The 27,200-nt window shown below is 48.2% G+C and overlaps 1 long non-coding RNA gene and 1 pseudogene across 1 annotated transcript; both read right to left on the bottom strand.

Moving 5' to 3' along the window:
• Window positions 1-7,674: 7,674 nt before the first annotated feature.
• On the bottom strand, window positions 7,675-25,389 carry LOC142434313 (uncharacterized). The gene is made up of 5 exons (XR_012781142.1): window positions 22,815-25,389; window positions 16,273-16,399; window positions 15,133-15,322; window positions 13,502-13,778; window positions 7,675-11,595 (listed from the first exon to the last, which is right to left on the bottom strand). It is a non-coding gene; the product is annotated as an uncharacterized LOC142434313 (long non-coding RNA).
• LOC142434312 (uncharacterized) lies at window positions 11,614-13,464 on the bottom strand (annotated as a pseudogene).
• Window positions 25,390-27,200: the final 1,811 nt, after the last annotated feature.

Consider the following 27,200-nt stretch of genomic DNA (forward strand, 5'->3'; position numbering starts at 1 on the left):
GATTAGTCTGGGCTCCTTGACTCTCTGACAGGATTTCTGCAAATCCCCATCCACTCAGCAGTAACAGTGTGCTTTTTGGTCACTCTTATTTTGGAATGCCACTGGGAGTGAGCTCATGGATGATTTCTTTTCCCCACAGCATATTTTTTACAGTTTCATTTGTACGGAATGCACGTATCCAATAATTCAATAGTTTGGTCATATCAAAAATGGTATTGCAAAAAAAGGGAATAAACTGATTACTGTAAAAAATTGGGTTTGCAATCATCAGCACAATTGATTGTAGAACATTTTCTTCTTTCTTGTTCTCATGATTTTTAGCTCCCCATTGCTCCCTATCCTCACCTGACACCATTAATGTGGATACTGTCTCTACAGATTTACCTACCCTGGATTTGATAGACACAAAAACGTACTGAAACACACACACACAGACACACACACACACACACACACACACACACACAGAGACTGGCCATCGCTAACCTCACAGAAAGAACGTGAGTAAAAAAAAAAGGAACAGGTGAGTGATCAGTATTTTAAAAAATAAATAAAAATTCACGTTCAAAACTCACTCTTACCTACAACAATACTCCATCCCCTGCCAAGTGGATCATGTTCAATATGTTTAATTTAAGGGAGAAGATGTGATTAAAATGAATACCTGGCATGGAAAGAATCCTTCCCAATACGCTTGGCTTCCGTCTTGCACAAACTACCCTGGCAAGCGTCGGATCTCCATGGTGACCAGGTGTGTGGATTTCAGAACATCACTGGCGACGTGACACGTTAGGAAGCCCTGGGGGAGTTGCATGGCCGTCAGTTTTACTTCTTCACGGAATTTGTCTTTGCAGGGACTCTTATTTAATGCTCCCCAAACTGGGTATGCCTTAAGTAAGCAGGTGTTTCCCACATAATCCTCGGGTCTGGTTGGAAACACCCTCCCCACAGGCTGCCTGAGTAGAGAACAGCTACACCAGAGATTCTCAACCTGTGGGTCTCAGCCCCTTTGGGGAGTCAACTGAGCATTTCACAGGGGTCGCCGTGGGAAAACACAAACATATCACAATATATAATGACCTGTTGTTTTGTGATGAATCACTAGGCCTTAATGATGTTCAATTTGTAACAAAGAACATACATCCTGCCTATCAGCTATTGACATAACGATTCATAACAGTTGCAAACTGACAGTGTTGAAGTAGCAATGAAAATAATGTTCTGTTGTGATAACAGTTGTATGAGCCCCAATTTTAAAAATAATGTTATGGTTGGGGGTTCACCACAACAAGAGGAGCTGTATTAAAGGGCCACGGCCTTAGGAAGGTTGAGAACCAGTGAGCTAGACCCATGGTGACTGCTTCCTTTTATCACAAAGACACCCGACCAGCACACTTCAAAGCCTCAGTCGCCCACCGCACTCAAAGTTGTTCAGGGATTCAAAAAGCACACACACAGCTCCCTCCCCTGTGGATACTTCCCTGTCTGCCTGTGGGCTTCTGGAAGCAGAGCCACCTCCCTCCCACGTCTAAAAACAAATGGATTCTCTCCAACCTGAGTCCAGTTTCTAAGTGACCATACTACAGAGAGTCGGCCTCTTTGAGGACAATTCTGACTTCAGTGCGGACATGAAGGCCGTGGACGATGTGAGATAAAATTTAGAGGGTTCAGGAATGACCTGGAGAAATCAGACCCCTTTCCATTCACAAACAATCCCACTAAAAGAAATCTGTTTTGTGCATACAGAGAGGGTTGGTTAGCGTAAGAGACGGTTCAGATTCATCGTAAGCATTGAGTTTTTATTCTGCTGATGAAAATTATCCACGGCTCCTGGTGAGAGCGGCTTAACATAATGCAATCAGTGTTACCAAAGTGGACGTGTGAAATTTAACAGGAAAATGTTCTGCTGTGTACACTTTTACAAAGACTAACATTGGCATAGAAGGGAAGCGTGAATTGTGATTTTAAAACTTGGGTTATAGGAGACTCAAGAATAAACAAATCTTTTTATTATTATTATGCATCACTTTATTGGGCAGCTCTTACAAATCTTATAACCAATGCCAATATTGGAGTTACGCACACTTGCACATACGTTGCCACCAACATTTCCAAAACAATTTCTTTCTACTTGAGCCCTTGGTATCAGCTCCTGTTTTTTCCTCCCTCTGTCACCCTGGAGTGAACAAGTCTTATCTCAGTCAGGACACTACTTAATTAGTCATGAATTGAACATCAACTGTGTACAAGGAAGCCGCCTGTGTGCCAGATCCATTCCCTTTTGTGAGCCTGTACCTAGGTGTAAGGACCCACGTAGTGATTCGCACCCACAAGCTGTCGGCTCCCGTGCAGATTTATGATCGTGAAATCCTATATAACATGCTCGCAACCCCTTTGGGGGTCGAACGACCCTTTCACGGTGACTGCGTGATTCATCACAGTAGCAAAATGACAGTGATGAAGTAGCAACAAAAATAATTTTCTGGTTGGGGGTCCCCACCACACGAACTGTATGAAAGGGTTGAGGCATTAGGAAGGTTGAGAACCACTGATATATATAGGGTCATTATGCATCTGAATTAACTTGATACCCAGCATTGAGTTTAAAAAAAGTTGAAAATAATTGTGAATTTTGCACACGCAGCCACTTTATTATGTGTTTTTATGAGAGCGCTTCAAAACGATCAGATAAAACTGCCTTTATATTTCATCCCCCCCCCACATCTTTCTGATGTATAAGAGGAACCAAAAAAAGGTTTTTTTAATATAAATTATCAAAGGTTCATGGGGGTGGGGAGGTGGGTTGTAGAGGCTCAAGTAGAGAGAAATGTTTTGAAAATGATGATGGCAACATATGCACAACTGTGCTTGACGTAATGGATGGATTGTGATAAGAGCTATAAAAGCCCCAATAACATGATCTATTTTTAAAAAGAGGAGGCCTTGTTTTGCAGCGGTGAAAGCCCTTGGTGGGGATAAGTCAAATGGAGAGAGTCGAGCTTCACCAGCTGCTGTGCTGGGGAAATCATCTGGAAGTTGACGTCCATAAAGATAAATCCTTAGAAATCCCAAGTCCTGGTCCTAGATCCTGGGAGGTGACTGACTATCCCCGAAAACCTACCTTTAGGGTATGAGATGCTGTCACAGGGTGTTGGAATATATATCCCATATTTTGCCTCTAATTAAACTACATTCTCAATGGATAAACTGTCTCTTTTTAGCTGTTTTCATGCTGGGAAAATAGACCCCATCACAGCAGGGAAGTATCAGTGTTAACCAGACCTGGCCCACCTGACATGCAAAGAAAGGGCAGCCACTGTCTTCAAGGAACCCGAGCAGAAAAGTGCTTTGATCGCGGAACTAGAAGTTTCCAGAAAGACATCCCTAGGTAAACTTAGAAGACATTGGAAAGCAAAGGGTCCAATAAGTCATAGGCCGGCAAGGACCATATCCCGCCCTAATCCATACTTGTGACCGCTACTGGGAAACGTGTGACATATTTACACCCCCCAGTTTACTTTCCGGTATGCATATCTAAATCGATAAACTCCTCTTTTGCAAGAGCTAGCCTTGGGGGCTCTCAGGGCTGGCTTCTTGCTTGATGAACCAAATTAAAGCTTTCTCCTGTCACTTTCATCCCATCTCTGACTTTGTTTCTCAGCCATGCTCAGCAAGACCTGGGTTGGTAACGTTTCTGGTGAGCCAGCCCGGTCTGCCCCCTGGAATGGAGGGGCTGGCTCAGGGCCCTTCTACAACGGTTCCAAGTCAGCACCCAGGATTTCCTGGAGGAGTATTGCAGGCCTGAGACACACGCATCAGCACCAATGCAGATTTCTGAAATAGAGCCATGGGAATTTTCTCCTAATGCGTACTGTCTTTGGGAGGATGGTCATCCCTTGTGCATTGAAGACTAATAGTCCAGGCCTAGAGGGACTGAGCCTGGGATTCTGAGCCCGTCTGTGATACTTTTGGCTGTACCCTCGTAGTTAAAGAGGCGGTAATTGTGCACGGAGCATCCAGGATTAGAACACCAGACCTACGTTCTTCGAGGGTTGACACTTGTACATCAGCCTGGTACCAGAGTCTCATTTTGAATCTATTTGAATTTTGGTTGAACCTACGCATGGGAAATTAGCAGCAAATCCCCCAAGGGTTCTCATCTTGGATGCAGCCTTAAAAATTGGATATACTTTGGTAATGACCTTGTGAAAAATAAGAAAATCGTTCCTTCTGATAAATGGTTGCAGTGTGAATTACAGGGACCTTGATGGCCCTCAAATGGAATTTTAGGGATGAAACCATTTTACCATTAGACTGTCCTGCGCACGGAGGGTGTGCATCAGGATGTGGATTCTTACAGATGGAGTTAGGGTAAAATTTAATGTCTCATCAGTTGCTATATTTTTAGCCCACCGTAAACTTTTCCTTGTTTTGTTACATTCTCCCACCTTCTGCATTAATGTCTTTTATTGTTTAGTTGCTGGTTTTGTTTCATTAAAAAAAAACTTTACTTTCTTTATATGTAACTCAGGAGAGAGAAATCTGTATGGCCAGCAACTACATGATGACTTTCTTAGGGTTATGACTAGGGAGTTGGGAGAAAATGGAGAGTTACTAATAGATATAAGAATGAATGCTCGGATGTGAGGGCAATCTAGCTGTGACATCTGTCACCCCATTGATTGCCAGGGTTGATTCAGCTGATCTGGCTGGCTAGGGCGGGTGTCCCCGTCCTCCCTCACCTCTCCATGTGCGTCCCTCCCAAAGCTGCGTGCTCGGTTGAAGAGGACGACCTTCCCCAATAGGAAGGCCGTCGTTTGGTCAAGGGTATACGAGTAGCTGCGCTCCCCTGCTAGGACCTCCAAACAAGTCTCAAGAATGAATGCTCTAAAATTGATTGGCATGATGGATAGTCCAACTCTCTTTAATATAAATACTGAATTTCAGGAAACATGAATTATGCCAGTGAACGTATACAACAAAAACTCACCTTTGAGTCCAAAACATGCTTAGATAGGTTTATAGAGGAGGGTAGGGAAATAGATCTATGTGTTTAGCATTAAGGCAGCAGATCAACATTGGGCCTCCACTCAAGTCCTTACTCAATGCAAGAACACCTTGCTCTATTAAACTGGCATTCCAAGATGCACACCTTCCTGAGACAATCGCTGAAGACAAAGCGGGTGCATAAGCAAATGTGGTGAAGAAAGCTGATGGTGCCCGGCTATCAAAAGATATAGCATCTGGGGTCTTAAAGGCTTGAAGGTAAACAAGCGGCCATCTAGCTCAGAAGCAATAAAGCCCACATGGAAGAAGCACACCAGCCTGTGTGATCACGAGGTGTCAAAGGGATTAGGTATCAGGCATCATCAGAATAAACCATATCATTGTAAATGAGGGTGAATGCAGAGTGGAGACCCAAAGCCCATCTCTAGGCAACTGGACATCCTCTTATAGAAGGGTCTTGTGGAGGAGACGAGCCAGTCAGGGTGCAGTGTAGCAACGATAAAACATACAACTTTCCTCTAGTTCCTAAATGCTTCCTCCCCCCACTATCATGATCCCAATTCTACCTTACAAGTCTGGCTAGACCAGAGGATGTACACTGACTGGTACAGATAAGAACTGGAAACACAGGGAATCCAGGGTGGATGAACCCTTCAGGACCAGTGGTGAGACTGGAGATATTGGGAGGGTGGAGGGAAGGTTGGATAAAAAGTGGGAACTCATTACAAGGGATCTACATATAACGTCATCCCTGGGGGAAGGACAACAGAAAAGTAGATGCAGGGAGACGTCAGACAGTGTAAGATATGACAAAATAATAATTATGAATTAGGAAGGGTTCATGAGGGAGGGGGTATTGGTGAGGGAGGGGGTATTGGGGAGAGAGGGGGAAAATGAGGAGCTGATATTAAGGGCTCAAGTAGAAGGCAAATGTTTTGAGAATGAGGATGGCAACAAATGTACAAATGTGACTGACACCATGGATGGATGGATTGTGATAAGAATTATATGAGCGAGACCCCAATAAAATGATTAAAAAAAAACATAAACCTCCATACCCTTAGCTGACCATTCTTCCTTGGATGTGGCTGGCCCAGCAGATCCCAACAAAAATTTTTAGCTGAACCTACTTTTGAAGGCACCCTGAGGGGTCTAGGACAAGCTATTACTGAGAACTAGCCTGCACCTTGCACAGGTCAGAGACATATCTAAACAGGCGTGTGCTTTCTTTTGAAGACATCATCGGTGCCTGTGTGAACCGGACCACTAGCAGCAATACTTTTGGACGCAGCCTCTCAAACCATTAGCTGTTAAGAAGCTGGGCTAATCCCTGCGTGCTGTGCTTGAAGAGTCACCTGACACGTAAGTAAAAATCAGGGAAGTACAATGCAAACCATCGCTAATTTGCATAGAAAAAGCTGAAGGTTTTGTTGTTGTTTTGTAGAATCCTGCAGGTTACATGAGAACGCCATGACAAGAATTCCTCTGGAGATGACACTGAGGTCATGAGAGGCACAAAAAACCTTTTTACTGCATAGCTTGCATTATCTGAACATGCATTTTTAAATCACTGTTATCTATTTCCCTTTGTAAACATACAACAAAATATGCGGGATTTTCTTACAGTACAGTACACAATTGAGGATATGTACTGTTGTTAAATGCCCCAGACAGACAGATGACTGAGTCTCAATACGTTAAAGATGTTTCAGTATATCTGGAATGGTTACTAGATATTCATGAAGTTTCAAAAAGTACACTCTACATCACAGGTAACCACACTTATTTGGCCACCTGCCCTGTTTTGGAAAAAAAAAATCTGATTGCTCTAACTGTAGCGACCTGAGATGACCTGCCAAAATGGTTCACTATCACTTGACCCAGAAAACCCTACAAAATCCTGCAAATCAAGAGGTTCGGCCCTCTGGGTCCACTTCAAGAACCGCCGTGAAACTGCTCAAGCCATCAAAGGCATGCACATCCGGAAAGCCACCAAATATGTGAAAGACGTCACTCTGCAGAAGCATTGTGTGCCTTTCTGACGGTACAATGGTGGTGTTGGTAGGTGTGTCCAGGCCAAACAGTGGGATTGGACCAGGGTCGGTGGCCCAAAGAGAGTGCTGAATTTTTTCTTCACATGCTTAAAAATGCAGAAAGTCATGCTAAACTGAAGGGTTCAGACGTGGATTCTCTGGCCATTGAGCACATCCAGGTGAACAAAGCCCCCAAGATGCGCTGCCGGACTCACAGAGCTCAAGGTCGGATCAACCCACACAGGAGCTCCCCTGCCACACTGACATGATCCTGACTGAGAAGGAACAGATCATTCCCAAAGCAGAAGAGGAGGTTGCACAGAAGAAAAAGATCTCCCAGAAGAAACTGAAGAAGCAAAAACTCATGGCTCGGGAATAAATTAAGCTTAAAATAATAGCTAAAGCAGTAAAAAAAAAAATCTGATCACGCCTTTGTAATTAAAAACTTTTAAGCTGTAGCCCATAATCTGAAATAAAGTGTCGGTATCTGCTCTTACAGCTCCTTGGAAGGGGTGGTATGACCCACTGTGTTAGTCTGGGTAGACTAGAAAAACAAATTCATAGACACTCGTATGTGTGTAAAAAAAGAGCTTTTTATACAAGAACAGCTGAATATTGAGAAAACATCCCAGCTCAGATCAAGTCCATAAGTCCGATATTAGCCCATATGTCCAATAACAATCTGTAAATTCCTCTTCAGACTCATGCACCACATGCGATGATGTCAAATGCAGGATGACCACAGGGCAGTGGGTGGAAAGTCTTGTGGATCCAGTGGTGGTAGAAGCATCTCAGCACTGGCGTGGCCTCCACGTGGCTCCTCCAGCTCCGTCAGTGTTGCTCCGTGTGTCTTGCCAACAGGAAGATGAAGCAGTGTGTGTATGGCCTCTAGTGAACTATTTATCTCCTTAGTGGCCCCCAAATAAGATTAAGCTGTGATTTGATTGACAGGCTAAACTCCACCCCTTCACATTTAACAGTCTCAAGTGGACACTAGATTATGTAACATTGGAGTATGTAATATCTGATAACTGATTTTAGAATATAAAATGTGCCTAACGGTATGGCTAACATACCCATTTGATTTAAACACAGATTTAAGAAAAGAACTCCTTCGTAATCCAAGGATCGGATGAGACAAGAGCAGTTGAAGTCCTTGCCCGTGAATGGAGCAAGCCAAGGGCCTAGAGACTTGAGGCTACCTAGCAGAACGCACTGTCAGCGGGAGCTTAACTGGGGCAGCTAGGTTTGCTAACCCCATAGCTCGAGTGGGGAGTGTTCAAGCTGAGACTTCTCACACAGTGGAGTGCTCTCTGGGCATTTACAAGCAGTGCGTAAGCAGCTCTGGAATGCTGCTTTGTGCCAGGCTGAGAGTCTGTGCGTGAAGAAGGCAAGACAGCGGGCATGGCTAGAAGATGTATGTGGTCTAAACCCCAAGGGGTGTCATGAAATCAAAGAATTGACCTAGAATTAATCCCAGAGATAGTATTTTATTTGTATCTGGGGGCTCAGAGATAGGGATGTAGTCTGCTTCTTTCTGCACGTGGCCAGCTTAACAGGAAACTTTCTGATGAAGGGGATCCTTCTGGCTTCTCATGGATTGGTAGTGAGCTGGGCTACCAAGACCATCAACACTGAGAAACTAGCACACCCGAAACTCCCCAAACCCACATACGGCGGAAGGAGCATTCACAATGCCTCAGCCCAGGCTGGAAGACCCTAGCTATGTGTGGAAGCAGGGTGTCATTTACACGGGCAAAAGAACACCCGGGGAATGCTTGTTGAAGCTGCAGCCAAGGCATTTACGGAGTGTGTATCTCCTGTTCCCATGGAGACAGTTCTGACCAAATAGCTGTTTCCTGAGCACTGCTGATGCTTCATCGTAACATGTTAACTTCTGTAACAAACCCTGTAAGCTTCAGTTTTGCCTGTGAGTTGTTTGTAGACATGCCATCAGTTATAAAACCCAAAAGGGAGGCAGGGAGTGCTATGGAAAGGGCAGTTGGTATTAAAATTGGTAAAAGAAAGTCGCTAGGAGAGGCAGGTACAAGGTCTACATCATAGAAATCAGACACGGTCAATGATGAGTTTAATTCTCCTTTCAAACTGAGAGGTCAGAATCCACCCCCACATGCTTACAACTAGGAAAATGATAGCGGGAAATACATTAACACTGAAATAAAACAAAACCGTTTTCCACCACATGCAAGGTGGGTGTATTTCATTTTATGAACAATAATGTCAACAAAGATTTCCAAAATTCCAAAGTCACGTTTATTCAAGACTCTTTCCTAGAACCTTGTTACAAACAAAATCTGAAAAAGCAACGCGCAAACACGGATGTGGACAACCCCATGGTCACAACGAGAATGTCCTTTGGTCAAAGCACAAACATTAAACCCTTTTCCCTTTAGACGGCACTGCTGTTATAGACAGCAGAATCCCGCACCTCGACGCCCATCCGTTGCAGAAGGAGCGTTAACACGCGATGCGGTCACGTTCCGAATCCGTTTTTCCCAGAAGAAATAACTGAAAACGGATTCATCTGTTCTCAACTCTGCCTTTTTATACCCCAGCCTCGCCTATTTTTATACAAAACGTGACACATAAAATTTCAAAGTAAAGACGTTCAGCATTAAATACTGTAATTTAAATGAGAAACACGACATTAACAAAGTTTTTAACAACTGCAGGATGGCACACACATTCAGATGGGTGGCGATCTGGATCTCTGGACACAGGAATGGGAGAGTCATTGTTTGGAAGGGGAATCCGCCTCCATAAAATCAACTGGCAGCTGCTTTGCAGTTTTTCCCCTTCTTTGCCTTTTTTCCCTCGCACGTGGCTGGGTTTCTCTGAAAAACAAAAATCTGTCCGCTGTGGTCTGCTGTTGGTTTCTCCTTAGCTGTTTTCTGAAAGGGTTTACTAAATTATCCTCAACAATGTCAGTGACACGGTTAACCAGCTCCTTATCATAGTGATTCTTTTCAAAAAATTCTTGGACTCTCTCCCAATGAAGCAACATTTCTCTGATTTCTGACTCCCTCTGGGTCTCCTCCTCTCCAGACGGCTCCTCAGCCAACACCTGCTGCTGCTGAAGCTCCTGGAGTTCCTCCGTTGTGAGTTCAGGGCTGTGATCTTCAATCAGCTCCTCAACGTCATCAGCACTGACCTCCAAGCCCATGCACTTGGCCACAGAAACAATGTCCTCCACATCTGGGTCAGGCAGAGAAAGGGGCTCAGCTTCAGGGTCATCTTGTAGCAGACTAGGGGCACCGTGACCTTCAAAGTCCCCAAGAAGAACCCCGCCAGGCCACAGGTTTCTCCACGCTGCTCTCAGAGTCCTCTTGGACACATCTGCCCATGCTTTGTTTATCAGCCGAACACAGCTCAAAATATGAAGATGCTCCTTCCAGAAATCAGCCACGGTTAGGCCAGTTTCACTGGTCACTTCGAAACACCTCTGGAGCAATGCCTTCGTGTACAATTTTTTGAAATTAGAAATGACCTGCTGGCCCATGGGCTGTATGAGTGAGGTGGTTCTGGGGGGCAAAAATTTTATTTTCAGCCAGCTAAATTCGTCTGCTAACCCACATTCCATGTCTGGGGGATGCGCAGGGGCACAGTCTAACACGAGAACTGCCCGGAGGGGCCAATCGTGTTCTGCAAGGTACTTTTTTACACTGGGGGCAAACACTTCACAAACCCATTCCCTGAAAATACGCCTGGTGACCCAAGCCCTGGCATTCGCCCTCCACATCACATGTAACTCGCTCTTCGCAACGTCATGCTTCTTAAAAACCCGAGGATTTTCAGAGTGGTAGACCAACAGAGGCTTTATTTTCAAATCGCCACTTGCATTTGCACACAGTAACAAAGTGAGCCTGTCTTTGAACGGTTTGTGGCCTGGTAATTTCCTTTCCTCCCTTGCAACACAGGTCCTCTTTGGCATTCTCTTCCAAAAGAGCCCGGTCTCATCGCAATTAAAGATTTGATTTGGCATAAAGCCATTTCTGTCGATGAAATGCTGGAATTCCTTCACGTACCTTTCCGCAGCTTTTCCGTCAGCATTTCCTGCCTCTCTCCGCCGTGCAACAATAGGAATGCCACTTCTTCTCTTAAACCTATCAAACCAGCCCCTACTGGCCAAAAACCCGTGTTCGGGACCAGTGTTTGACCCGGGCTTGATTTTCAGAAGATCAGCATGCAAGGTTCTAGCTTTAGCACAAATAGCAGCCTCGGAAATACTCTCCCCAGTGAGTTGTTTCTCATTGATCCAAACCAACAGCAGTTTTTCCACTTCATCGATTAAGGGGGGCCTCTGTTTCGTCAAACTTGTAACTCCCTTAGCAACGCTGGCACTTTTTATTGCCTCCTTATGCTTTAAAAACGTACTGATGGTGGATCTCGGCAAGTTAAACCGGGACGCTAAATCAGTCACACGGATGCCTCTTTCGTACTTTTGAATAATCTCTTTCTTCAGTTCAATTGTGGTTCTTACCGTTTTCCTTTTGTGCGTGTCTGCAACGGCTTTCTTAGGACCCATGTTTTTAATCTAAAAACAGTACAAAAAGTCACAAAAAACTAAGAAGATGATAGCAAAACGCTTGGAACACAGCCGCAAAAGGTTTAAACAACCCGTACTAATACGCCAACGAATGCCCAGTGACAGAAACGTAAACTGCTTTTGTTTGCAAAAACCACGCGCGTGTGTTCCTGTTTTGTTTGCGCTCCGATGCAAAATTTCCTCGACATTTTGCCTCAAGTTCTGATGCAGTTGAGCACCGGGGTTCTACTGTAAAAATCTCTGAAAGTATGAAACCACCTTTGTTCAAGACGGTTCCCTACAACCTTCTTTGTTACAGCCAAACTCTGAGAAGGCAACGAACACACACGCATGTGGACAACCCCATGGTCGCAACGAGACGGTCATTTGGCCAAAAAGGCAAAAAGTAAGCATCTTTTCCTCTCAAAGGTATATCAAACTCCCAGAAAAAACTCTTTTTAACCAGAAATTTTCATAATTTGAATTTTGATAGTACAGCACACACACGTTCAATACCTTCCAACTCAGAGGGGCCTTGTAGGTCAGAGCAGAAACGCTCGAGGCTTTGAGGCTGCACATTTAGACTAGGACAGTCTCAATGAACTGCCAATCGTGTGGTTAATATCCTCAGAGCTTAGAAAAAAATTGGAGAACCCATTTCTTCAAAATTATCACAGTAATGGCGTTGTAAAATCTCACTTTTGACTTAATCTCCCCGTTGTCAATCTTTACTACGCACAGTGAAGCTGGGGAAATTCCTAGCCTTTCTCGTGGTCCGTACATTCACAAAGCATCTACAGCATGAGATCTTGAATGCACAGAGATCTGAGTTAGGCCCGCCAAAGGCTTTCCCACTTTCCCCTGCATAATACCTCCCTTTGTTGTGAATTCTTTTATGTGTGCTGAGGGTTTTGGACTGACTAAAGGCTTTCCCACATTCATAAGGCTTCTCCACACTGTGTCTCCCCACTGTGAGTCTTATGTGCCCAGAGAGACAGTAGGGACTGCTGAAGGCCTTCCCACATTCCCGACATTCATGAGGCCTCTCTCCGGTGTGACTTCTGCTGTGAGTGGTCAGGTGTAGCAAACGACTAAACACTTTCCCACAAACCTCACATCCATAAGGCCGCTCACCGGTGTGAGTCTTCCTGTGCGCACTCAGGGTGGCAGCGTGTCTAAACACTTTCTCACACTCTTTGCATTTATCAGGCCTCTCTCCACTGTGAGTTCGGATGTGGCCGGAGAGGGAACTCCTGAAGGTTTTCCCACACTCCTTACATTCGTAAGGCTTCTCTCCGCTGTGGATTCTCCTGTGCGTCGTCAGGTTTAACAAACGACGGAAAGCTTTCCCACACTCCTCACATTCAAAAGGTCGCTCCCCGGTGTGAGTTTTCCTATGGGCACTTAGGTTTGAGGAATGCCTGAAGCTTTTCCCACATTCCTTACACATCTAAGGCCTCTCTCCAGTGTGCGTCTTTATATGCGTAGGGAGGTGGGACAAGCGACTGAAGCCTTTCCCACACGTCTTACATTCGTAAGGCCTCTCTCCAGTGTGTGCTCTTATATGCTTAGTACGAGCAGAAGAATCACTGAAGGCTTTCCCACACTGGCTACATACATAAGGCCTCTCTCCACTGTGAGTTCTTCTGTGCTTAGTAAGGCCCGAGGAATCACTAAGGGCTTTCCCACATACCCCACATTTACAAGGCTTAGCCCTCTTGCTAAACATTTTCCGTAAAATAAGGCATGAAGAGCTACCGGTTTTACAATAATCTTTATATGCACACTTCCGACCGCTGAGCTCCGTCCAAAAGGAGGAGAAACTATAGGTACCTTTCATTCCATCAATACATCGACAGCATTTCTCACCAGTGAATGTTGTCACAGAATCCCAAATGCAGTTCTTACCACATACCTGACATGGACTGGATGTCTCTGTATTAAGAGTTTTACAGGGACCACTGCATCTTTCTCCACATCCATCACACCGACAGAGACGGCATCCGGCGTGAGCTAAGGTTGGATGCTTGTGTGTAGAGCCATCCAGGAACTCTGCTGCTGATTCCCAACTTTCAAAAGTACTTTCTTCTGCAGGATTTCTTTGCAGGACAGTGAAGTCTGGAATTTGACCAGGTATTTTCCCAAACAGGTTGACTTCATTACTTACGCAAAGGTTCTCGACTGCGTGATTTCTGTTAAAAATACGCAACATGCTGTTAGTTCTGAACCTAACCAGTCTCACGGTTCACAATATCAGCCATCTGGCAAAAATACTGGCATCACGTTTGCTGTTCTCTGAGGTTACCTGGTCACTGTGTTCAAGGGAAACATGTTTTCACCACTCAATTGTTTTACTCCTAATTATGAAAATCATGTAAGGCCAAAATTCTCGTAATTCATAACGAAACATTTCCAAACCAAACTCACTGCCATTAAATTGGTGATGACTTATAGCTAGCACTGCCCCCTGTGAGTTTCTGAGTCTGTAAATCTTATTTCTGAGACTGTAAATCTTTATGGGAGTACAAAGCCTCATCTTTTTCCCTTAGAGAGGCTAGTGATTTTGAACTGTGGTCCTTGTGGTTAGCAGCCCAACACGTTGCCACCATGCTAGTAGAGAGCCTGATTTTACACCTATGTTTATTCTTATAAAAATACAAAGCAGCTTCAAAGAGATTATGGAAAAATAGAATTAAAAGACAATGGGAAATTTTTAACTTTTCGAAACCTCTAATAAATAGACTGGTGGAGATCTTACTATTCAGCAGGCATTTCGGCCAGTTTGTAATAGTTCAGCTCTTGACATCGTAAATGAGGGCAGCGAAGGTAACACGTTGTAAATAAGTCTCTGCCCTGACATAGTTACGCCCAGGTAGGAAACAGAGGCGAACTGCTCACAGATGGCAGAAGACCGAATCATTTTGAATACGATTCTTTCCAGAATCCTAATCGCAAACTTGAAACTTTCAGAATCCACGCAGGAAACGGATAATCAGAAGAAAATACTGGACGTGGCGCATTCCACTGCTAACTTCAAGTGTGGACACAGCTTCAGTGTTTCTTTCTTACACAGGTGAGACTAGCACTAGAATATTGGTTTCTGTTAAACATATGCAGCACACTGTTAATTAACCCTATTGTAACATTTCCAAGATTGTACACTGACCAGTCTCACGTTTCAGAGGATGCAATACGTAAACCTTATTTAGTTCAGCAAATCCTAGTTCCACACCAACCATTTCAAAGTCCAAGTATGTATAGATATATGTGTGCGCGTGTTATCGTCACAGAAACTTAGCACTATTTTTAAAATTAAAAGATCATTTTATTGAATAATTAAAAATTTTAAATATTGCATTTAATTATAGTCCAATACATTTATGGTTAAAAATGTTTAAAAAATCATCTTATTGGGGGCTCTGACAATGCTTAAAACAACCCATACATCAATTGTATCAGGCATATTTGTACATATGTTGACAAAATTACTTTCTATTGTGCCCTTGGAATCTGCTCCCCACCCCACCCCACCTGTTAGCCACTCACCTGAAACCTATCCCCTCACTTTTACGTTGCTCCTTAATACCACGTGATTCCCAGGTTTCTCCCAATACGGGGGACCAGGTGTTAGTCTCCACGGACTGGCCCATGACATGTTCACTGGACGACATGGCTCCTTCTTTACGGTTTTGGGAGGCTTGACCCAGTGATTCAAGGTGAGGCATACAACACGAAACTAGGAGGAACACAATGAGTAGGGAACTGACGGTCATTGAACCGGAGAAAGACTTGACGAAACTTCCCAGTGTCAGCACTTTGGGAAGGGCTGAAAAGCTAGTCAGAAATACTTTAAGGACTGAGAGAGATCATAACACGCACAGGTGAGGTAGGAGAACCAATGAAAACACTAGCTATAAAGTACATATAACATAAAAAAGGAAGGGAGGCCCCATGGCCACGGGTGAGAGAGGCCTTGCCCAAATCAGGACAGCAATAAGCTCAGGTATCTGTGAGGTTGTAACTTCAACCCACAAGAGGCCTTTCCTAGCTAATTCCAAAGTCATTTCGTCCATGCCGTCTTCAAAGAATTCTTGCTTCCCTAGTGCTTCTTGACACAGTTTTCCTGGATAGGTTCTATCTCCACTGTGCTCAGGAAGGGAATTCCCATGACGACAGGTGTGAGAGGAACTTGCCCAAATCAGGAAAGTCAACTTTTCCCTGGTTCGTCTGGGAAAACAAGGGGTGGAACTGAAAGGTGGGTCACGATGGATGGCAGCAGGGAAGACAGGGTAGAACAGTGAACATTATTTTGACCCTGAACCAATACTGCCCTCTTCCGGGTCTCTGCAGACAGACAGGTGTGAGTTACTTTCAGCAAGATAAGCACTTAAAACCTTCAGTCAGATAGTACAGCTCTGTTCAAAGTCTCAAACCAACAAACCTCTCTGGGCCCCCAAGCGATCACTGGAGGAGCCAATGAATATTCTAGCAAACATTAAACCGTTACGGGAGCTTTAAGTTCAGAAAAAAACATGAAGACGCCAGGACCCATGAGCTCTGAAAGACTAAGGGGCCACACCACGTTAACAGTGTGTTCTCAATTCTTTCACACAAATTGTAGTGCAACGTCGATGAGGGAAATCCTTTCGCTCAGTAAACACCTTTTAAAAGGACAGGCATTCGTACCTACTGACGCCAGGTTTGCCAGAGTCTCCATCATGACATCTCTGTAGAGTTTCCTCTCTGCAGGGTCCAGCAGAGCCCACTCTTCCTGGCTGAAGACGATGGAAACATCTTCAACAACCACTGAGTCCTAAAACAACCCACAGAGTCGGATCAGCGAGGTAGCATGTGCCTTCATGAGGCTGGAGGTCGACGTACACGAGGCTCAGTATTCAACCAAGGTCTACCCTAAGGCAGAGCCTTCAGCCATACCCATTCTTCAAACACCACTGACTCCCTCGTGCATTCTATTGTCTCTCCCAGATTTCCAACAACCATTAAAATATATGTTCTCCACGATCGGGCTGCAAACAACTTCAATCTCAGGACTCTCAGTGGGTGGACAGAGCTGGTTCTTGGATCCTGCAGACAGCAGCATGAAACACTGTATTGACACCCACTTTGTCAAGGGCATCCCCACCCACCCCCTTTTTTTTTAATACTCATTTCAATAGAAGAGCCTTCCTGCTGGCCCTCTACTTCACCAAGCACGACGTCTTCCCCCAAAGACTGGCATCTCCAAAGCACGCGAGACGGAATCTTGCCATCCTTGCCCCTCGGGGGCTGTGGTTTCCCCGAAGCAGAGTTGTTTGTTCTTTCAGCACTTGATGACGCTTTCCACAGTCCCACTCACACCATCAATTGTTACAGGTCAACTAACCTTCAGAGTCAAGGTTCTGTCTCTTTCGTAGAGAAGAAGGAGGAGGCCAATCGTGACCGGGAACATGCAAACCCTAATCAACCCCTCAACGCTCGCTATTTCGAAACATCAAGCAAACTGTACAGCAATCAGCCCTCTCCCCCTTTCTCCCCCTTTCTCTCTCTCTCTCTCTGTCTCTCTCTCCCTCTCTCTCTCTCTCTCTCTCTCTCTCTCTCTCTCTCTCTCTCTCTCTCGATAAGACTACAAAGAACAGTACCTTTCGGAAACCAGAACGGGAAACCCTTACACCTTTACTGACTGAAACAGGTAGCACATCTATCCTACCCTGACCACGTAACACAACAGAAGTACCATCGTTATACACGGACGTTTCACTGCTTTGGCAAATGGTTTGCAACATACACATTTTTGTCCACAAATATTTTAATTTGTGAAGTTGAAGGAGAAAGGGTTATCTGCTAAATTGGCCCAGGAAGCCTACAAAGCAGATCGGCACACCAGCCCTTTAGAGCAGTGGTTCTCAACCTTCCTTGTGCCGAGACCCTTGAACACAGTTCCTCATGTGGTGACCCACCCGCTCAACCATCAAAATTACTTTCGTTGCAACTCCATCACTGTCATTTTCCTACTGTTATGAATCACCATGTAAATATCTGATAGGCAGGATGTGTTTTCATTGCTACAAACGGAAAATACTTAAAAGCAGTGATTCGTTGCAAAAACAATGTCATGATAGACCGAGAAATATTTATTTCATATTCATTGTAAAATCAATATTTCATGATAGACTGTGAAATATTTATTTCTAATGACAAATAAATGAGATTTTGTCTTGAAGCATGGTGTCGCCTGGGTAACGGTCTCCTATGTGGGTGGACCTGCCTGGAGACGGACACAGAAGTAGTGTCTCGGGGAAGTAGGTGATTTCTGATGGTCCTAGGCGGCCCCTATGAAAGGGTCGTTTGGCCCCCAAAGGGGTCGTGACCCTCAGGTTGAGAACCACTGTTCTACAGGCTCCTCTCCCCACATTCCCTCACACCTGGAGGCACACACGGCTACCTGAGCCCGTGGAGAGTCCTGGCCAGGAAGAGTGGACGCTGTGCAGGCTGTTGCTGAGAGGTTCCACCTGGTCGGTTCTGACCCACAGGTGCTCTGCACCCAACAGAACCGGACACCGCCGGGTCCTGTGCCACCGTCACCATCTCCGACGTCTGAGAGCACGTTTGCAGCCACTGTGTTGCTCCATTTCATTCCGCTCCGTCCTCTTTCCCCGTTGTTGCCTATCTTACCAAGCATGCTCTCTTCCCTCACAAACTGGTCTCTTCGGAGAAGATGCTCCAAGACAGGACAGGAAGCCTTGCCTTCCTGGATTCTAAGGATCATTGTGGCTGTACTTCTCCCAAGACAGATGTGTCTGTGCCTCTGACGGACCCTGGTGCTTCCAACGTTCTTTGCCAATTTATCACAATTCAAAAGACTCGGTTATTCCCTGGACTTCCTCACTCAATGCCCAGTTTACGGATGCGCGTGAGGCGATGGCACGGGTCGGCTGCACCTCAGTCTTGGAAGTGACGTCCATGCTTTTCAACGCTGTACAGAGGTCTTGTGCAGCAGCAGACGTTCCCAAGGCAACGTGCCGTTGGATCCCTCGACTGCTGCTTCCGCGTGAGGGGTGCGTGTGGATCTAAGAAAGCCCAGACCTTGACGAATTCGATCTTTATCTATCGTGTGAGTAGGAGCAGGCTATTAGCTTCCTCTTGAGTCGGGAGACCACGGGTGGTCAAGTGCACTGTGGCGTGCCAAAACACACAGTTTGCACATAGGAAACTGTCACCTCTCAGGGACACGGTGAAGCCAGCTGTCTCTGTCGTCTCTTATTCGTCCTGGCGGCTCAGCAAACTCTGAGTTTAAGAGCCAGAACAGGTGCTTTTCACCGGAGAGGCCAGATTACATATTTTCACACCATCACCGATGCTCCCATTCATTCCACCAGGCAGCACACAAAGAAGAGGGCCCCTGTCCTGAGCGGCTGTGCTTTGTAAACGGCTGTGCCAAGGTTTCCACACCCACGAGCTCGTGTGTGTTTGGAGATTCCCCAGAGTCCCTTGATTTTAACAAGTTCCCACAGGAGCCCGTGGGCTCTACGAGGCTCATGCGCAGGACAGACGGCTGATACTCAGCACACAAGTGGACCGCAGCAGAGTAAGCAGGCATGTTTGGGAAAGTAGAAAAACAAAAGTAGCATCGGAAATGCACGGAAGAAAATATGAAAATAAGGTCACCGAGAGGAATTACTGAAACCCAAATGAAGGCTGAGCATGATAGTGGGACAGGAGGAAAGTTGAAGGAAATAGAGGAAAGAGCCAGGAGGCAAAGGACATTTATAGAGGTCTAGATAAGGGCATGTCCATATGCAAATATATTTATAGATGATGATGGGGAAATAGCTCTATGTGCACATATTTATAGGTTTAGTATTAAGGTGGCAGATGGACATTGGGCCTCAGCTCAAGTACTCCCTCAATGCAAGAACACTTGGTTCTAAAAAAACAAAAAAAAAACTTGGTTCTATTAAACTGGCATTCCATGATGCTCACCTTCCCAACAAGATCACAGAAGACAAAGTGGGTGAACAAGCAAATGTGGTGAAGAAAGCTGATGGTGCCCGGCTATCAAAAGAGATAGCGTCTGGGGTCTTAAAGGCTTGAAGGTGAACAAGCGGCCATCTAGCTCAGAAGCAACAGAGCCCACATGGAAGAAGCACACCGGCCAGTGCGATCACGAGGTGTTGAAGGGACCAGGTATCAGGCATCATGCAAAAAAAAATCATGTCATTGTGAATGAGGGGGAGTGAAGAGTGGGGACCAAAGACCATCTGAAGGCAACTGGACATCCCATTATGGAAAGGTCACGGGGAGGAGACAAGCCGGTCAGGGTGCAGTGTAGCAACGATGAAACATACAACTTTCCTCCAGTTCCTAAATGCTTGCCCCCTGTCTGCCCCGCCCCCCACTATCATGATCCCAGTTCTACCTTACAAATCTGGCTAGACCAGAGGATGCACACTGGCACAGATAGGAACTGGGAACACAGGAAATCCAGGGCGGATGATCCTTCAGGACCAAGGGTGAGAGTGGCGATGCTGGGAGAGTGGAGGGTGAGTGGGTTGGAAAGAGGGAACCGATTACAAGGATCTACATGTGACCTCCCCTCTGGAGGACGGACAACAGAGAAGGGGGTGAAGGGAGACGCCAGACGGGGCAAGATATGACAAAATAACAATTTATAAATTATGAAGGGCTCAGCTTGAAGGTAAACAAGTGGCCATCTAGCTCAGAAGCAACAAATCCCAAATGGAAGAAGCACACCGGCCTGTGTGATCATGAAGTGCTGAAGGGATCAGGTATAAGGCATCATCAGAACAAAAAAATATATACCATAGTGAATGAAGGGGGAAGTGCAGAGTGGAGACCCAAGGCCCAAGTGTCGGCCAATGGAGATCCCCTCATAGACGGGTTTAGGAGAGGAGATGGGTTAATTAGGGTGTGAGGTAGTATCGATGAAGAACACAGCTTTCCCCCGGATCCTGGATGCTTCCTCCCCCCAACTACCATGATCCGAATTCTACCTTGCAGGACTGGATAGGGCAGAGGCTGTACACTGGTACATATGAGGGTTGGAGGTACAGGGAATCCAGGGTGGATGATACTTTCAGGACCAAGGGTGTGAGGGACGATGCTGGGAGAGTGGAGGGCGAGTGGGTTGGAAAGGGGGAACTGATTACAAGGAGCCACATGTGACCTCTTCCCTGGGAGAGGGACAGCAGAGAAGGGGGGGGAAGGGAGACTCCGGATAGGGCAAGATATGACAAAATAACGAGGTATAAATTACCAAGGGCATACGAGGGAGGGGGGAAAGGGGAGGGAGGGGGAAAAAAAGAGGACCTGATGCAAGGGGCTTAAGTGGAGAGCAAATGCCTTGAGAATGATGAGAGCAATGATTGTACAAACGTTCTTTACACAGTTGATGTATGTATGGATTGTGATAAGAGTTGTAGGAGCCCCTAATAAAATAAAAAAACAAAAAATAAAATATGAAAATAAACACCGCAGTAAGGCCACGACATACAAATTAAGGCTTCTACCTATTGGCTTGCTCCAGCACAGCAGTTTCTCAGCCTGTGGGTCGAGACCCCTCAGGGACTTGAACGACCCTTTCACAGGGGTCGACCAATTCACCACAGTAGCAACATGACAGAGATGAAGTAGCAACGAAAACAATGTGATGGTTGGGGGTCCCCTCCCCTTGAGGAACTGTGTGAAAGGGCCGCGGCGTTAGGAAGGTGGAGAACCGCTGGTACAGAGTCTTTTAAGTTGCCACTCCGAACCTCACGGGAAACACGCGAACGCACACGCACGGGCAGTGAGTATTTGAGGCTCTTTCAGCCCCAAGTCTCTAACTTCCACCCAAGGACCTTTCCCTGCCTGGGTCTGGGAAAAAGGTAGGGGAGACACTGGCAGGATCCACCTGAGAGTAATTGCAAGCAGGATTCCCAGGAGTGTTATCCTGCTGTGCAGTAAGGGAGCCAGACCCCTGAGAAGTGTCCTCTGGACGCAGGATGCTTGGCCAGAGACCCTCTTAGATGCCGACCATCTGGGGAGCAGCAACAGAGCCCGGATCCCGAGCGTGGAGATTCCCAAGCGCAGAGCAAGGAGAGGCCTTCATGCAGGAGGGCGGCTTGGGGAGTGCCATGCTTGTGGGCACTTAGTTGCAGAAGCTGGACTTGGGGAGCCGTAGAGGAGCTGAGACGGGGTTGCTGATTCCGAAGCTGGTTTGCTGACTCACGAGCTTGAGCGCAGGGCATTGAAGTGAGAGCTCACAGCGGGGGTGGGCATTCCTCTGTGGGCACGGTTTAGCGGACCTAACTTTGTAAGGCCGTCCTGGTACAGCACAGTCCGAGGCAGTTCTTAGCAGCATTACAGCTCGTGAGCACTCCCAGGAAGCCCTGTCCTCTGGAGTTTTCCCTGTGAGTTCCTGTGTTGCCATCACAATGGACTAGTAGGTAGACGCCACACACTAGGTGAGTCGTGCCAGCTCTGAGCTCAGGAAATTAGGTGACAGGACAAACTGCTGAGCCCTCACGGCCAAGATTCCACAGCAACAGTTCTCCGCCTTCCTGACGCCGCGGCCCCTTCATGCACCTCCTCAAGGCTGGAGACCACCCCCACCCCATAACATTATCTTCGTTGCTGCTTCATCGCTGTCATTTTGCTAATTTTATGAATCGGGCGACTCCTGTGAAAGGGTCCTTTGACCCCCTAAGGGGTCAAGACCCACAGGTTGAGAACCGCTGAGCTACAGAGAATTATTCCCAGAGCAAAAGCCAAGGACTGAAACCAACCTCTGGGTCCGGCCTAGGGAAAGCTGGCAGTGCCCTGGTGCACGCACCGGGCTACGAATGCAAAGGCCAGCAGTTCAAACCCTGCTGCCGCCTGGCCAGAGGAAGCATTAAGCTGCCTCCAGGAACAAAGATGTCAAAGCCTGGAATCCCACAGGGGCAGCTCTGCCCGGCTAGAGGGTCAGGGTGAATCAGAATGGACTTGCTATTCATGCACCTTTTAGAGACGGTTTACAGGATACGAAGCAAAGGTGAAATCTGTCTTCCGTGTAGGACACAAAGGTTTATTTAAATGTTCTATTTCTGTAGGCTTTTGCGTAAAAGGCGGTTTCAGACGGTTACATACACTAGTCATTTAGCGGAAGCTGGGGAAGGAGGCCTGGGGCGAGAATAGGTGCAGACCTGCCCACCGAGCGTAAGAAAAACGGAGTTCTCTGTAAGACTCACCATGTCCCGTGTCTTGGGGGCGGCCGGGAATGCAGTCTCTAAGCCCAGGAAGCCGCTTCCGGATGAGGGATGAGAGTACCTACGGGGAGAGCACAGGGCAGTCTGCAGGCAGGTGCGTCCTGTGGGATCCAGACAGCACTCAGGAGCGTTGTGAAGTCTTTCCTTGAAGTTTACGGACGTGCAGTTGGCCGTGGTGCCCAGCCCGGAGTGGGCTAGTTCTCCTGCATCACAGGAGAGCTCTGCACACAGAGGAAGGAGGTGGGGCTGAGGAAGAAAGCAGTCGCCTAAGCCGGCTTCTTCCCAGGCTCACGGAGCTGCTGCACCCTGACAGAATGTGTAATACAGGGGGGAGCAGTGTCAATGCACCTCCTGTGTTCGCACACAGCTCATGGCCTCTTCTTTCCGGCTACGAGATCCCACGCGAAGGGATTTACCTTTCCCACCGCAGGAGAAGCCACCAGGCCTGATGAGGCTCGAAAATGGAACCTGACGTCTTGCAGAAAGCTGGGGTCTAATATCAAACGTGTGTGTTCCGCGTGAATCACGCTGTACTGCTTGGGGACTAACACAAGGGAACGATCAGGAATAATGCGTCTATGAGCTCCGCGTGGTTCTTTTTCCGTGCGGCTAAAATCCTCGTTACTGTGTGCTTAATCTTTGCACTGTGCACCCGGTAATATGTGATCGGTAACGTTCCCATTGATTTTGGAATGAATATCGCTTTCTTTCCCTTTCCCGAGCGACCGCTGGTAACGCAAATGAAACGGTGACACCACCGAATACGAAGCTGTGAAGTGTCGGGGCGAGGGGTTCCCCAACGCTCGAACGGGCCCTCAGGAGCAACTCTGGGATTCTGGAAAATATTAAAGACAGACAGACAGGCAGCGAGGCACCGGGGGCTCCTCGTCCCGTGTCAGGACTGAGAGGGAGCCTAGAGGGGGGCTTACAGATCTCCCATAAGCCGTGCACATCATACAGATACCATATGACACAGTTAGTAGGTAATATCATAAGCAGGTAACACAATAAACCAGCTATGACGTGAGTCTGCATCTTGACCTAGTGCTAGTTGATCTCTAAACCCCCTGAGCCCTCCCCCGGGGGAGTCATCTCTGATCAGTATCAACAAGAGATGTCAAATCTGTTTGGGCCGAGTCAGGACCGGGCAGCCTCCACCGCCTTTCCAGCTCCTTGGGAAGATGAAACCTCAAAGCCCCCGTTCCCAGTCTCTCCGGAGGATGGACGACCTATTGAACTGTGCAGCTCCTGCTCCAACACCCCAAAGAGCCGGGTTTGTACAGCCCCTTCTCCAGCACCCCAGAGAGCAGGTTTGTAAACAACAAGATGACTTCCCAGGGTCAAGGCCCTGCAGCTGCAAGCGATAAAAATTCTCCATTCGCTCTGTCCCACCGCCTCATCGGCAAGGTGGGACTTCCCTGACCTAACTCGTTGGGTTGCCGAACTCGCCCGGGAGTTTTCCCTCGCCTCAATAAAGCCTCCCTCTACTTCCCATTCCTGATGGAGCCCTGCCTCCTTCTGCACCTCGTCTCCAACCTCTCAAAGACAGAGTCTGCTGCATTTGACGGTGGGTGGGCTACCGAACCTGCTTGCTTTTATCTGCAGATAACCCTCAGGCATTGTGAAGTCGCCAGACGCAGACATGATGCATCTCACAAGGTAGCTCCTTCATGGGGGTTAGTGGAGGAGCTGGGTCCAGCCCTGAGAATGGAGGTGAAGATTCACTTATGTCTCATCGCCGAAAAATTCTTCGCTGACCAGAGTCAGCTTTTTTTGGAGCACGAAGGCTTAGCTGCACGACCTGCTGGCTCATCCAGCCCCTCAGCTGACCACGGTACAGACACCGGAAAGGGTGCCCACATGCTTGGTTTTCCCACCTTCCAGCAAATCACCCATGATGCAAACGCAGCAGAAAAGCAAGTTCCTCTAAAGAGGCGTCTCCCTCTTCCACACCTGCTTCTCTCTCTCCCTCCCTCCTCATCTCCAAACTGGGTCTGAGAAGTGCTCCAAGGCCCTGAATGCAAATACATGTAAATGAAGCCACTTCACTCTCTTCCTCAACGACCAGCAACCCCTGCTCCTAGGCCACCTCCCAGTCTCCTTAACCTGCTCCTAACAGGATCAACCACGGGGGTTTTTAGCAACAAAACCAACCCATTAGCAATTGCTGGAATTGCTTCCTGCACATCACGCTTTTGTCTCCAAAAGGGCCCCACAGGCGGCACGATGTTAAAAGACCTGATCCCACTGCACCTCCCTACCCCCTTGCTGTGGCGCCCACGACCCCACTCACCCACCGTTTTCTCCGCTCCACTCCGCTCTCCCATCAAAGAATGAATTCCCCGTTTCTCAGCTGCCTGGGGGAGCAACGCACTCATGTTTTCCCAACTGGAAGGCCCTCTGCACCCCACGCGCCATCTGTCAGCACAGTCCTGCAGCCGCGGACGCCACGCGCTTGGTAATCACGCTCACGCTGGGCCTCGCTGGGCCTGGGCGGGCTCTTTGCAGGCAGCCAGCCCGTTGTTCCCTTTGTAAAGGGGCCTCCACCCGCACCCACACTGTCTGGGAATAAAACAAAGCGCGGGTCCTGCAGCCACCAGCCAGGAGCGATCAGCGTGCACACGCACGCACACACCAGCGTGCACGCACACACACACAGCAGCGTGCACGCACACACACCCCAGCGTGCACACACACACCCCAGCGTGCACACACACACACCCCAGCGTGCACACACCAGCGTGCACACACATACCAGCGTGCACACACACACCCCAGCGTGCACACACCAGCGTGCACACACCAGCGTGCACACACACCCCAGCGTGCACACACACCAGCATGCACACACACCCCAGCATGCACACACACAGCGTGCACACACGCACACGCCAGCACGCGCACACACACCAGCGTGCACACACCCCAGCGTGCACACACACACCCCAGCGTGCACACACACACCCCAGCATGCACACACACAGCGTGCACACACGCACACGCCAGCACGCGCACACACACCAGCATGCACACACCCCAGTGTGCACACACACACCCCAGCGTGCACACACACACCCCAGCGTAAACACACACCCCAGCATGCACACACGCACACGCCAGCACGCGCACACACACCAGCGTGCACACACCCCAGCGTGCACACACACACCCCAGCGTGCACACACACCCCAGCGTGCACACACCCCAGCGTGCACACACACCAGCGTGCACACACACCAGCATACACACAGCGTGCACACACACACAGAGACCAGCGTGCACACACACACCAGCGTGCACACACACACCAGCGTGCACACACACCAGCGTGCACACACACACCCCAGCGTGCACACACACACCCCAGCGTGCACACACACCAGCGTGCAGACACACACCAGCGTGCACACAAACCAGCGTGCACACACACCAGCGTGCACACACACACACCAGCGTGCACACACACAGACCCGCGTGCACACACACCAGCGTGCACACACACAGACCAGCGTGCACACACGCACACCAGCGTGCACGCACACCAGCGTGCACACACACACACCAGCGTGCACACACACAGACCCGCGTGCACACACACCAGGGTGCACACACACAGACCAGCGTGCACACACGCACACCAGCGTGCACACACACACACCAGCGTGCACACACGCACACCAGCGTGCACACACACACAGCGTGCACACACACACACCAGCGTGCACACACACAGACCAGCGTGCACACACACACACGCACCAGCGTGCACACACACACACCAGCGTGCACACACACAGACCAGCGTGCACACACACACACACCCACACCAGCGTGCACACACACACACCAGCGTGCACACACACAGACCCGCGTGCACACACACCAGCGTGCACACACACAGACCAGCGTGCACACACGCACACCAGCGTGCACACACACAGCGTGCACACACACACACCAGCGTGCACACACACAGACCAGCGTGCACACGCACACACACACACACACACACACACGCACGCACAGCCCGGCGTCCCCGACTCTGCACGAGTCCCCACCCCCGGGGTCCCGGCGGGGACGCTGTAACCTGTGACGTCACCGAGGTCCAGAGCTCCGGCCGCGGGCGGGGGTCGCGCGGACGATCCGGAAGGGCCGGGGGCGCGGGGCGCGGGGCGCGGGCGCGGACAGCGCCTCGGACCCGGGGCAGCAGCGCGGGAACCGGGCCCGCTGCGGACACCCGGAAGGTCCGCCGAACGCGGGAGCCGCGAGCCCGGTCGCCTACTGAGGATGCACACTTCCGGTTTGTCGGGCGGTGGGTGCGTCGCCGAAAGGCTGCCGTGTGGGAAACACTAACGCACGAACTGGGGA

This window comes from Tenrec ecaudatus, chromosome X (assembly GCF_050624435.1).
Source record: "Tenrec ecaudatus isolate mTenEca1 chromosome X, mTenEca1.hap1, whole genome shotgun sequence".
NCBI classification, from domain to species: Eukaryota; Metazoa; Chordata; class Mammalia; order Afrosoricida; family Tenrecidae; genus Tenrec; species Tenrec ecaudatus.